This window comes from Protopterus annectens, chromosome 2.part0, assembly GCF_019279795.1.
Source record: "Protopterus annectens isolate FY-2018-M chromosome 2.part0, PAN1.0, whole genome shotgun sequence".
In the NCBI taxonomy this organism is placed as follows: Eukaryota; Metazoa; Chordata; order Ceratodontiformes; family Protopteridae; genus Protopterus; species Protopterus annectens.
In genome coordinates, this window is record NC_056728.1 from 1,882,408,890 (window position 1) to 1,882,424,311 (window position 15,422).

The following is a 15,422-nucleotide window of genomic DNA, read 5'->3' on the forward strand; positions in this document are numbered from 1 at the left end:
GTTGTGGGTGGGATATGGATTTCCAAGGTGATTAGTTTGTGGTAGGATCTAACCAGGGAGGAGTTGACTACTGGTGTAGAGCAACAGTCATCCATGTTAATAATGACCAGGTCAAGGATGTTGCTACCTCTAGTGGGGTTAAGAACAAGCTGGTCCAATACATTGGAATTTTTGAATTCCAGAAAGCGTTGTTCAAGTGCATTGGTACATGAGTAGTTTTCCCAGTTAATAGAGAGGTAATTGAAGTCACCCAGTATGAGAGTGTTAGTTTGAAGCCTAACATTCTCCAGGGTGCTTAGGAATGTGGAGTGTGTATCTTGAGACATAGTTGGGGACCTATAGCAGGCTATGAACTGAATCGCTCTCTTACCCAATATTAGCTGCACCTGAGGTAGCTCAGATGCATTATGTTGGGCTGCCAGTTTGGAGGTGTGTGCATCCTTTATGAATATGGAAACACCACAGCCTTTGGAGCTTTGGTCCAAGTTCTGGGGCCGAAAGGTGTGGAATGAGTTATAGACTGGTAGTGCAGGGGTGCTTTATGCTGCCTTGAACTAAGTCTCTGTTACAGTACAAATGTTGATGTTATCCATTTTAAAGAGTGATTTGAGTGAGCGTATTTTGAAATTTAGACCTTTAGCCCTGAGCAGCATGACTCTCAGATTGCATTTGTTTGTAGCTGTTATGGTGGTAATTTGGTCTTTGGAACACCACCTACAAAAGGCAGTATAGGGTTGGCAGGAGCTTTGGCTAGTATCCAGAAGCCCAGGGGTGACAGATATAGGCCATCTCTGGCAAAGCATCGAGGTCTGCCATTCATGTCATCCCAGGCAGACAGATACCAGATCCCCTTAGAATGACTATATATATATATATATATATATATATATATATATGGGTCCATATGACATTTGGTCGACGGCTTATTTGGTCGACAGTTCATTTGATCGACAGGCATTTTAGGTGGGGGGCTGTGCCCCCCACACCCCCCTAACTATATATATCAACTCCAGGGTCACACACATTGGGGTAGGGGGCAAATGCTTGTCGATCAAATGAACTGTCGACCAAATAAACAGTCGACCAAATGAACAGTCGACCAAGTCATATTGACCCATATATATATCTATATATATATATATATATATATATATATATATATACATATATATATATATATATATATGTGTGTGTGTGTGTGTGTGTGTATGTGTGTTTGTGTGTGTGTGTGTGTGTGTGCATTTCGCTATGTTTCCATAAATATGTTTCAACACACACACACACACACACTATATATATATATATATATATATATATATATATATATATATATATATATATATTTTAATTATAAAGATAAATAAAACTATATATACATGTATATAACATTCTACAAATATATCAAATTATGAGATAGATAGGTATAGATATATATGTATTTGTTGGATATAGATATGTATATGTCTATATACAACACACAAATGTTTTCATAGAGCTTTCTCACTATTGTTGTATACCTTTATTGCTTGATATGTTTAAAAAAGCAAGAGCAATTTAGGCATTTCATATGGTCCAGTGGTATGTTCTCTGACTGTAGTGTATAGGGTCCTGGGTTCAAGCCTTTGGAATGCCTTTTTTCCAATTAATGTTAAATAACCAGACTGCATGATATGTTGGAAAAAAACATATTAAAATTCAACAGCTTAAATGGCCTTGTGGGTAAGTGCTTTGATTATATTGATTAACTACTTTGACTTTTGCATATGGGCTACTGGGTTCAAGAGCTAGGACTGATATTTATTTTCCATTAATGTTTAATAACAAGAGTGCATGATATGTTAGGAAAAACATCATAATGTTCTGTATCTCAAATAGCTTAGTGAATAAGTGTTTTTACTATGGTGTATGGGGTCCTAGGTTCAAGACCTACAAGGGCTTTTTGTTGCTACACTTTAAACTTTATTGCAGAGGGGGAATACAAGTAAAAAAGAACATATGTGGTTTGACTATTTTACTAGGGGTATGGACATTGCTTTCTGCACTTTTATCTGTGGGGGGAGCTGTGTGAACATTGATAACATGACACAGGTCTAGCATTACCTTGTACTTGCACACATTCTGGGGAAAGCATATAATGATGGGGGAACAAATAGGGACAGATTTTAAATATTGCTCTTACATACTTGGGAATGTATTGTGTATGCTTTACTGTTTTACTATTTTTTATCCACAGACGCTTACAATAGTGTCTGTGGACACAAACTCTTGCTGCTGTTGACTTCCTTGCAGGAGGCATGTATATTGTGAGAGCTCTGCTCTCAGACATACCCCACTGCACTCATACACAGATCCGTGTCTGTGTAAGAGCTGAGCAGTGCACTTTCATTAATATTCAAGGCCCGCTGCTGCTCTACACTGACACGAACCACTCCATATCAGAATAATGTTATTCCGACATGGAGCTTTGTGAATCTGGGGGATTGAGTTCTGTCAATCATGTCATCCCTAGCAGAGATATACTGGATCCCCGTAGAATGACACAACACATAAGCCAATGTTGCAGTCAATCATCTGTTGATAGTACCACAGCATCATTCTGGGTGATGGTGGTATACTGCTCAGGGATACTGTCACACCTGCCTGGACCACATAATCAGAGAGTTTAACCATGTCTCCTGTCATGTAGTTGAGGGAGGTTTGCCCCAGGTCATTCACACCCACATGGATACAGAGTGATACTCGTAGTTGTTGTGGAGTGCCATGACTGGCTGTGTCATGTGTTGGATGCTGGCATGTGATAGATATTTGGCTTTTACCTGCTCCATATTCAACTTAGTGAGTGGGGTATGCCTGTGCCTCAGTAGTCAGTTACTCATGAACACTGTATTGTGCAAGGTGGTTAGCCTTAGGAGCTTAGGTTGAGGGGCACACTGCGTAGGTTAAATATGTTTACCTTGGCATGTGCCCTATCGTGGTGTCTGAGTGGGTGTCTGTCTTGCTGGTCTGTGCTGTTTGGGTAAATGTTCATTGAGTGCATCTGTGAACATGGGCGTGTGGCTTTTCACTGTATGTCATGGGTGTCAAAGTGGGTGCCGTGGTGAAGTACGTATTCTACATGGTGTGGTGCAGGTGTTGATCTTACCCTATTGACCTGTTAGTCCAGTCTTTGCTGGAGAGTGCATATGTCCACATTGGGTGATATACAGGAAAATCCCATAGGTCTGAGTGTTTGGAGTTTAGAGGGGAGGGTTGTCTGTGTACATGAGGTAGTTGCAACAGTGCCTCAGAATGGACAAGTGCAACAGGGTAAAGGGTGACAACACAGAAAACGTCCCTGCAATCAGGGAGGGGTGCTCGGAGGGGTGGACATAACTTATAAGTACTAGGACTACTGCTGTGATGAATGAGTACTGCTGATGGCTCCCAGCTGTGCCACACTTATTGATACATTAACCTGGTGGAGTGCCAAGTCATAATGCCATTTGAAGTGCAAGACAGAAAGAACTAGCATGATGTAAGGGTAGAACAGAAGGCAGACTTACTGCCACCTGTAATACTTTACATCAGATGTGCAGTTATCAGCAGCTTTGGCCATGTGAAAGCTCAGTAAGCTTTGTAGTGTGTGCAGTTACTAAACGCTATAATAGACATACCTACATAGGTTGGAGTTCTCATCCCACTACTGGAAAGTGTGTGTGTGTGTGTGTGTGTGTGTGTGTGTGTGTGTGTGAGAGAATATTGTTCTGTGTGAGTTATACCATTTTGATTTGTTTATCACCCTGTAATTGTCCCATCACCCTATTTTACTAGGCCTGCTGATGTCATTCACCTTAGACATTACTTGGGATGTAAGGGACTCATGTAAGCTCTGTGGTGCATCTGAGTGTGTAACAATGTAGTAGAAATGTCTAGACAAATAGGGGTTCTGTTCTCAGTACTGGCAAGTGTGTGTCCCTTTGGCCAAAGATCACATTCTGTTTGGCTGATAGCATTTTGATTGGTGTACCATCTATGCCTGTTTACCACCTCCCGATGGCATTACCTTATATAGCATGGTAATGACGTCTGCCTCACATGCTGCATGTTAAACCATTGTGCAGGCCATTCCAGTCCTCTGTAAAGATGTATATGAAATATCCAGATGTTTAGGTTCATAGGTGTATACTAGGCTAATGACCCTGGAGCCTTTACAAGCCTAGCCAGAGGATTACCCTGTCATTTTGCCACCTGACATTATTTCCCAGTGCCTCTGTGGAGTAGAGGCACTGCAGTCATCCCTGGGGTGAATGCTTTATTTTCTATCCATTCATCAAGATTTGTTTGAAGAGGGCCAGTGAGGTGTTCTGTTTGACATGTATGTGATGTCTAGTCCATAGCATGGGCAGTCTCTGAGTTTTGCACCCGCCCCTCTGGCATTTTCTGTTGATTGTAGTAATGAGGTTGAGGTCTCTGGAGCATGTGGTGTGGAGTGATTGGGATATCCTTGGATGTAGCATTTCTACCAGAGCTGGGTCACACATGGCTTTGTATGGCATGCAGACATCGCCTCTAAGTAGGCGATATGAGATGGAGAATAGTTGAAGTGTTTTGAGTCTGTCCATATAGGACAACTGTTTCAGGCCTAGGATCATCTTTGTGAGGTACATTTGTGGCCTCTGCAGATGTTACAGGTGTCCATTGAGGTACTTGCCAAATGGGACATTGTACCCGATGATTGGACTACTGAGGGAAGGGGAGGGGGAGACAATGACCTCCTACTTCCTGGATGCAACACCATTAGTAATCAGATGTTCCACATAGGACTGTCTGCCCATAGTGGCAATGTGGTGGTCCAAAGAGAGGTTGCTGTCAACATGTATTCACAGATCTCTTATAATGCCTTCTGTGTTCAGTGGACTACCATCAATGTGGTGATTTATGGGAAATGTGTTGTGCCCAAAGATGATGCTGACACATATTTGGCCATTGAGCTTCAGGCCATGCTTCTGACAGCATACGTTGGTCTCAGTGAGACCTTTCTGCTGGATTTCAACAACACTTGGGTAGTTAATAATACCTCCCAACATGCAATTGTCTGCAAACATTGTCAACCAGAGTACCCTTGTGATGGCCTGCACTTCGGAGAAGTAGATACCATACAGTGGAGGACCCAGATCCAAACACTGTGGGACCCCACTTGTTACTGGTCATCAGTCTGACTTGGAGTCAGCTACTTTCACACCATGGGTCTGTGAGCTAGTTTGCACCCACCTAGTGATATAGGGGTTGCTGCCTACCTTAGTGGGTTTTATATGATTCCAGAGTAGGGAATGGTATCAAAGGCCTTGGCCAGATTAAGGTAGGCTGTATGACCACCTTGACATCATCCACAGCTCTGCTGACTGACTTCAATAAGTTGACCAGGTTGAGCAGGCATGCTCTACCCTCCACAAAATCCAAACTGTGTGGGATCCAGACTTAGGAGATCCCCTATATCCTTGTTTAGTAGGTCCATGATGATGTGTTCCATAGCTTTTCATATCAGACTCATCAGGCTAATGGAGTGATAGTTCCTATGGTCTGTAGTCACTCCTACTTTATGGAGAGGGATATATAGGAGTGTGCCATTTGGTAGGGACAAAGCCTGAGGTGAGGCAGTGATTGAACAGGGCACTCGGGTGTGGTGCCAGGTCACTCTGTAGTTCATGTTCAACACAGCATAAAATATTCTCAGGTCTCATAGAAGATGTATTCCTGGCCTTGGACAGTGCTATTTTAGCCTGTGCAGCAGTAATACAGGTTGTCTGGCAATCTACTGGTATTGTGATTGGTCCATTGGGGGGGTGAGAGGAGTCAGGTTGGCACTGAATCTGTCGGACAGTATATTGGCAAAATCAGTTGGCTCAGTATAGGAGGTACCATTGTGCAGTAGCTCAGAGCACACCTGGGAATTGGTGTGGAAGTTATCCACATAACTATTGAAGGTCTTGTGTTTGTCTTTCCTATCCACTGCAATTCTGTTTTCATGGCTAGATTTAGAGGATTTGATAATTGATCTCATCCTTTTGTTGAGGCTGATAAGGGAGTTGTTCCAGTCTTGGGGCTTCACCTTTCTCTGCATCAGTTTATTTGTTCCATTGCTGAGTTTATGCATGGCGTGGGACCACTACATTAGCTTCCTGTTTTGGAGGATAACGTCTTGGTTCTATTAGTCATGGCGAGATCCATGTATATGTGTATATGTTCATACAGTACATTGGTGTATGATCTGGTGGTCATGCAACTATTCCCCATTTGCATGGGTGCCATGAACTTAGCCACCTCTGTTTTAAGGGTCCAAGGTTAGCTTTGGAGGTGTTTGTCATGGTGTTTACCTTTGCAGGGGGGGAATGGGGATTCCCAAGGTGATTAGTTTGTGGTTGGATCCACACCTCACTATTTTGACGTGTGGACCCAACAAGGTCATATATGTCGTCACGTACATCAGGGAGAGTTGCATCCACCACCCTGAGTATTTGTGTGTTGTGGCATTCACTATGTGCCTGTGCATCCATGACAGCCTGTTTACCACCTCCCGATGGCATTACCATATATAGCATGGTAATGGCGTCTGCCTCACATGCTGCATGTTAAACCATTGTGCAGGCCATTCCAGTCCTCTGTAAAGATGTCTATGAAATATCCAGATGTTTAGGTTCATAGGTGTATACTAGGCTAATGACCCTGGAGCCTTTACAAGCCTAGCCAGAGGATTACCCTGTCATTGTGCCACCTGGCATTATTTCCCAGTGCCTCTGTGGAGTAGAGGCACTGCAGTCATCCCTGGGATGAATGCTTTATTTTCCATCCATTCATCAAGATTTGTTTTGAAGAGGGCCAGTGAGGTGCTCTGTTTGACATGTATGTGATGTCTAGTCCATAGCATGGGCAGTCTCTGAGTTTTGCACCAAACCCCTCTGGCATTTTCTGTTGATTGTGGTAATGAGGTTGAGGTCTCTGGAGCATTTGGTGTGGAGTGATTGGGATATCCTTGGATGTAGCATTTCTACCAGAGCTGGGTCACACATGGCTTTGTATGGCATGCAGACATCGCCTCTAAGTAGGTGATATGAGATGGAGAATAGTTGAAGTGTTTTGAGTCTGTCCATATAGGACAACTGTTTCAGGCCTAGGATCATCTTTGTGAGGTACATTTGTGGCCTCTGCAGATGTTGCAGGTGTCCATTGAGGTACTTGCCAAATGGGACATTATACCCGATGATTGGACTAATGAGGGAAGGGTAGGGGGAGACAATGACCTCCTACTTCCTGGATGTAAAACCATTAGTAATCAGATGTTCCACATAGGACTGTCTGCCCACAGTGGCAATGTGGTGGTCCAAAGAGAGGTTGCTGTTACCATGTATTCACAGATCTCTTATAATGCCTTCTGTGTTCAGTGGACTACCATCAATGTGGTGATTTATGGGAAATGTGTTGTGCCCAAAGGTGATGCTGACACATATTTGGCCATTGAGCTTCAGGCAATGCTTCTGACAGCATACGCTGGTCTCAGTGAGACCTTTCTGCTGGATTTCAACAACACTTGGGTAGTTAATAATACCTCCCAACATGCAATTGTCTGCAAACTTTGTCAACGAGAGTACCCTTGTGATGGCCTGCACTTCAGAGAAGTAGATACCATACAGGGGAGGACCCAGATCCAAACACTGTGGGACCCCACTTGTTACTGGTCATCAGTCTGACTTGGAGTCAGCTACTTTCACATCATGGGTCTGTGAGCTAGTTTGCACCCACCTAGCGATACAGGGGTTGCTGCCTACCTTAGTGGGTTTTATATGATTCCAGAGTAGGGAATGGTATCAAAGGCCTAGGCCAGATTAAGGTAGGCTGTATGACCACCTTGACATCATCCACAGCTCTGCTGACTGACTTAAATAAGTTGACCAGGTTGAGCAGGCATGCTCTACCCTCCACAAAATCCAAACTGTGTGAGATCCAGACTTAGGAGAGCCCCTATATCCTTGTTTAGTAGGTCCATGATGATGTGTTCCATAGCTTTTCATATCAGACTCATCAGGCTAATGGAGTGATAATTCCTAGGGTCTGTAGTCACTCCTACTTTATGGAGAGGGATATATAGGAGTGTGCCATTTGGTAGGGACAAAGCCTGAGGTGAGGCAGTGATTGAACAGGGCACTCGGGTGTGGTGCCAGGTCACTCTGTAGTTCATGTTCAACACAGCCTAAGATATTCTCAGGCCTCATAGAAGATGTATTCCTGGCCTTGGACAGTGCTATTTTAGCCTGTGCAGCAGTAATACAGGTTGTCTGGCAAACTACTGGTATTGTGATTGGTCCATTGGGGGGGGGGGTTTAGAGGAGTCAGGTTGGCACTGAATCTGTCGGACAGTATATTGGCAAAATCAGTTGGCTCAGTATAGGAGGTACCATTGTGCAGTAGCTCAGAGCACACCTGGGTATCGGTGTGAAGGTTATCCACATAACTATTGAAGGTCTTGTGTTTGTCTTTCCTATCCACTGCAATTCTGTTTTCATGGCTAGATTTAGAGGATTTGATAAGTGATCTCATCCTTTTATTGAGGCTGATAAGGGAGTTGTTCCAGTCTTGGAACTTCACCTTTTTCTGCATCAGTTTATTTGTTCCATTGTTGCGTTTATGCATGGCATGGGACCACTACATTAGCTTCCTGTTTTGGAGGATAACGTCTTGGTTCTATTGGTCATGGCGAGATCCATGCATATGTGTATATGTTCATACAGTGCATTGGTGTATGATCTGGTGGTCATGCAACTATTCCCCATTTGCATGGGTGCCATGAACTTAGCCACCTCTGTTTTAAGGGTCCAAGGTTAGCTTTGGAGGAGTTTGTCATGGTGTTTACCTTTGCAGGGGGGGAATGGGGATTCCCAAGGTGATTAGTTTGTGGTTGGATCCACACCTCACTATTTTGACGTGTGGACCCAACAAGGTCATATATGTCATCACGTACATCAGGGAGAGTTGCATCCACCACCCTGAGTATTTGTGTGTTGTGGCATTCACTATGTGCCTGTGCATCCATGACAGCCCGGAACATGCGTCTGAGGACTCCTTCTGTGGCACTTGCAAAAGTGGCCTGATGAGTAGCGTTCCTCCTGCAAGCACCCCTGTCCATCCGCCTGAGTGGGACCTTACCTCCACTCTGGCTATGGCCAGTATCTACACTCACACCTGCCATAGTCACCACACTAGCCTGCTCAATGCCACCCCTGCCAATTGTCCATCATCTCTGGCCACTGGTGATGGTGTATGTGTGGGCATTGTCACTGTGTGCAGTGATGATTTGCACAAGAGTGTGATGCCACCTAATGGCACAGACTCAGCTCCAGGCAATCTCACCTGTACCTCAGTATTCCTGTCATCATTGGCAGAGTCTGCAGAGATACTGACATTGTTTCAAAAGGGGGGAACTCAGACCCCATCGCCACCTGTGAGAGTAAGACAACATATATACATTAATACCTGCACTTTGATGTTGGCTGGTATACACACACACACACACACACACACACACACACACACACACACACACAAAACATTTACAAGTGAGGTGGCACAAACCTGTTACACAGACCACACATTACCCACATGGTGACATGCATGACACATGGCTGTCAGCATCATGCATTGCAGCCAGTTGTACAGCATGTAACTGACAATATAGAGGTCTGGGATACGTGATTATTGTTAGTGTGTGATGGCCATTCCCCAGCACAGACTGCAGCCATGTACACATCATTGCTGTCCACCTGTATAGCACAGTGGCAAGTACAACAGAACATACCTCATAACTGTACATATCCTCACAAGATGTTCAGCAGTCTTGCTCATATGTCTGCTCTATTTCTCATAATCCTGTGTTTCTCTGTGACATATGTGGGATGGTCTGAGGAGTGACATCACTGATTAATGACATGCATGTGAGTGTCAGAGCTGGAAACAAGCAGTGAATGTATGGTCACACAATCCCTGTTACACCACCAGCCTTGTACGCTTACAGTGGATATTATAAGTGTACACAACCCTGTTAACATGCCATATTCCTGTTATATAGAGGATGAGACCACAATAATGCATTCAAATATGTCACCCACCTTCCATGTGGCATATGACCTGTGCATTCCATAGATAAACAAACACATGTGATACGTATAAAATATGATGACTGCAATATGTACAATATGTTGATTGCATATGTGTGCACACTCTTAAAATGATAAGTTGTTGAAGCACCTTGTAAGTGGCTTACAGCATTCACCCTTCATGTGACGGTGTCTATCAGCATGGCACATCCTGACTTGGCATCATTTGGCCACTCTTCCATGAAAAGATGCTGATGCAACATTGCACCTGGGAGACATTACAAGGGAGACACATCACAGGACCTCATACATTTGGCAACCATATGTACAGAACCTGCACATCTACATTGAATATCAGTAACCACCACTCACAACCACACCATACCCCCTGTAATGTATCAGTGCTGTATCTGCTTGCATTGCTGGCCCTGTGGTGTCATATTCCCCCTCAATGAGGCCTACTTAATTTCCTACTCCTGTATTCCTCATTCATGTCTGTGTCAAGGGATGACATTGGCCATCTTCCATGTGGATGTGGTGTAGATGGTGCCAAGCCTTCTTGTGACTATGGTGTGTAATGTTGCTGGGTAAATATGCCTGAGTTCCTGTAGGATGCAGACAGGGATGTTATCAGGTGCCATGGATACCTACATTTGTTGCCTTTCAGTAGGCAATATGTACCTGCACACTGGTGATGAGGGGAAGGGCATGGGTGCTGTGCATATCTAGCTATAGTGCTGCTGAGACAGGGGGGTGATGTTTGCCCTAAACCTATCTGCAGTGGGTTTACTATAGCTATGTTGTGTGTATATGTGGCCTGAATGGCCACCATTACAGGGCGGGCTGGTATGTGGCCTCAGAGATTGCAGACATATCTGAAGAGGGCCTTCTGATTGGCCTTGGTGGACGTGTTCAATTTTTAATTCATAGTTAGCCTTACATTACTCCACCTGTGACCTTGTATGCTTTATCAGATAAAGACTGACTTGATGCCAGGTTGATGCGTGCTCCTGATTTAGCCTGTACAGCCAATCTAGGGACCAAGTCTGTGGTTTGTGTATTGCTGCTGTCCACCACAGGCATTCAGCCTACCTTGAGGAGGTTGATGTTATCCTGTCGGGTACTGCTGAGGCCATGCAGCTATGTAGGTGCCCACATAGTATTATGTTGTGGGCCTGGACACAGCTGCTAGTTCCACCATATGGGGATGCCATTCATATGGGCCTTGCCCACTTACCTGGCCTGTGTGGGGGACATTATGGAGGTGTGGGAGCTACAGCTTTATAGGCAGTAGGTGTAAATACCTCACAGAACAGGACATGTAGAGACAGCCCAGCAACATGGGGGACAAATCTCCAGAGTTTGGTGTAGCTTGTATGTCATTAGTGTTCTTATACACATAAGGGGTTGCTACATTGACAGGGTTTGTCTGCACATGCATTTACTGGGTGAGTTGACATCTGACAGTGATATGCCTCTGACATAGCTCTCAACTGGCATGTTGTCCACAGACTGGCCAAATGTTTACCTATTATGCTTGGTCTGTTCCTCGACCAACATCTGTTTTTATGGGGTTGGTAGGATAATGTGAGGATTGTAGTCAGTACGTGTTGTCATGCATTGGTGTTCCACACATAGCTTCCTTCAGGGATGTGATGTTACAACTGCTGTCTCAGTTTGTAACACCATTATGTGTGATATGTCTCTTTTTCCAGCCCCCTGTCTCATATACATGCCATGCATTGTCCAGATGTCCTGCACTATGAGTTGCAGTGGTATGGTATATCATTAATTACCAAATGCACACCAGTTATCATGACAATGACCTGGCAGACTCCTGGCCATGGTATGCAGTGGTGGCCAGGGTTATGTGTCCACACCCTGGTAATTCTGTGGAAATCTGCACATATGACAGTATGTCCGTCTGGCCATTGTGAACAGACTGCTAAGGTTGTATAGCAGTGTTGTGTGTTTATGTTTTTTAGGATGGGTAGGGAGAGTAGCAGCTGTGAGTGCCATACATCCTTTACCTATCTGACTCTGCATGCTGCTGCTGGTGGTCTATCAGGTCTGTATGCTTGTAGGGGCTGACTGTGAAATGTCATGTAACACCTCTGGATTCCCAGTACACTGTGAATTGGGGCAGTATATATAGTGATATTGTATGAGTGGCAAATAGTATGTGATTGCTGTCACAGTATTATACTGTCATGTTCAGTTTGCTTACTGGTATGTTGCTGTCACTGTGGTGCACTTGTTTGGTGGTATGCACTTTCACACCAGTGTCTGTGTTCCACTAGTATTACATCCCTGTACTGCCTGTTATATTTGATACTGCATGTGTACAGCCCCAGAGCTGGAACTGTGAAGTGTTATGTCAGTCTGATTGTAGTCTAGACATTGATCAGTAGCTCAGTGTAGTTTCCCTACTGTTGTGTTATGTCCACATATTAATAGGATGTCCAGTTGTGTGGCCAATATCTTTGGTCTGGTCCCCATAACTGTTATGTATGCATGACACATTAATGGTATGATGTAGGGACTGAGGTCAGTAATTAATGAGAAGCAATTGAGTCCTGGAATTGTGATATTTCAGTTGATATATGTTAGGACATACACTGTTACTATATGAATGTTCTCAGCTTATCTACTGGCATATTTTGTACATGTCTCTAGTTTCATCCCTTTGTCCCCGCCACTTTGTCAGGCTTGGTCCACATTCATTGCATTAAGGGGAACTGAGCATACCTCTCCACAGCCTGATTTTCCACAGAATGTCCAGATCTTTGGACCATACTTTTGTTCAGTTCCACAATTTATTTCTGTCTGTCTGGTAAGTCATGGTGATGATCCAAGGATTTATGTCAGTAAATACATGGCATAACATTTCAGTTCCTATCATCATATCCTTCAGTGATTGTCTGCTGAAGCACACACTGTTGCTGTCACACATGTCTTCATTTGTAACAATGATTTTCTAACTATGTCCGTATATGTGGCCTATCCCACCCATTTCTCAGCTTTTTGTATAACAGGTTGGGAGGGATGATTCGGAGATAAAACTGCGCTGCATGTTAGATATATATATATATATATATATATATATATATATATATTTATTTTTTTTTTATTTTCCTTCCATTATATTTAATATATGTATATCTATATTATGACTGTACGTTTACATATATATGCTTCATGTGACACACACACACACACACACACACACACACACACACACACACACACACATATATATATATATATATATGTGTGTGTGTGTGTGTATGTACATATCTATATACAATGCACAAAGGGTTCCACAACACTTTCCCCCTAATGTTGTATGTCTCTATTTCATAGTATGTTTGAAAAAGCAACATTAATTCCTATAGCTCAGGTGGTGGACTGGTACATTCTACTGATTAAAATGCTCAGGATCATGGGTCCGACCCTTGGAACCGCTGTATTTTTTTATTAATGTTATATGACCTGAATGCAGGGTATGTTCATTAAAGCACTATAACATCTTACAGGTCAGATGGCATACTGGTATGTTGGAGTGATTGCTGAGGACAGTGTCCTGGGTTTGAGACTTGGCAGGGCTGACTATTTTGTTGCTGGGCAGAACAAGGTCTGATGGATACAAATGGATTAAGGCACATTTCTGCATATAATACATATAATCCTACATTTAAACAATAGCACACAGTTGGGAGAGGGTAATACTGGATTTACCCACAGCTGGTGTGGTTTGGACACGAGGGTAATGGCCTCATGACCATACAATGCCAACCGTGGGAAGGTCCAGCATTTTCCACATCCAGCCATGGGTTATTGCTATTATACAGTGACATTATTTAAGAAAAACAATATGTACCTTTCTTAAAAATATCATTGTATCATGCCTCCGTGCTACCCTTCTACAGTTTTCTGGTATCCTGGGTCATTTCTGATGTACTGTACATGCGTATGGGACATATTCCCACACTTATGCAGTACATCAGTGCTGTGCAGAGGTAGCAATGAAGATAGGGGGATCTCATTTGCTTTTTTTTACACATCTCGGTATGTTATACGAGTTGATGAACTTATATAACATAGTGAGATATATTAAAAAGGCAATGGAGATCTTCCTTTCTCTGTTGACAGGAGGCTGTCCATTGCATTTTTTTATGATATCTTGCTGTGTTATGTGAGTTCTTCGACTCGTAACACATAGCAAGATATGTTTGTAAATACAATGGAGCTCTTCATTTCCCCATTGCTATCTCTGCAGACTGGAAATACAAACAGGTGGTATACAAATGGAAATAGTCCAGGCATCCAGACCTTTTTCCATTTACATACTCTCGGATGTACAATGGACACTCTGGGCTGGCCAATTAGCGTACTCATTTTTGTATGTTAATGGCCAGTCATTGTGTAATATAAAGTACAGTTTTGTACTTACCATAAATGTAGATGTCCGATAGGAATGCATCTGCAGTCTTTACAAATGGGTTGTCCTGTCGTCAGGCAGCCCTTCGGTCGGCCGGATTCCAAAGTCTGGGTCTGGCCTCGGCTGGTGTCGCACTTCACCCAACATCATAGCTGCAGTTTTTCGGGTATAAAGGCATCAGCCGACGCCATTTTCCTCAGTGTTTCTTGCCCCAGATGCCAGGTGTCCTCTTGGAAGGCTAAATTTGGATAAATGCCAATGTTTCCAAATAGTAGAGAGCAAACACAAAAAATAAGCATGTATGTACATATATACAAACAAATACACCATAATAGATCCCCCCCAGCTAGCTATAAGATGGGCAAATATCCTAGGAGTACCACAGAGGGGAAGGCCTGACTGCAGATGCATTCCTATCGGACATCTACATTTATGGTAGGTACAAAACTGTACTATGTCCTTCTTCAAGGATGCATCTGCAGTCTTTACAAATGGGTAGAATACCATAGCCAAACTAGGGGAGGAGGAAAGAAGAGATTATGGTGTAGTTAGGATCCCTTGCAAAACAGCAGTGGCAAAACCTGCTCGGGATCTAGAGGACAAAGGTAAGTTATAATGCTTGGCAAATGTATGCACGGAGGTCCAAGTAGCAGCCTCTATAATGTCCTTGGTAGCCACTCCTCGTAAGAAAGCTGTGGTAGTGGCTGTAGCCCTTGTGGAGTGAGGCCTGATGTTCTCTGGAGTTTTCTTTCCATGGTAGGAATAACAAAATCTAATGCAATTTCCTATCCACTTGGAGATTGTCTGTTTTGAAATTGCTTTTCCTTCCCTTCCTGTTGCATATGCTACCAGTAGCT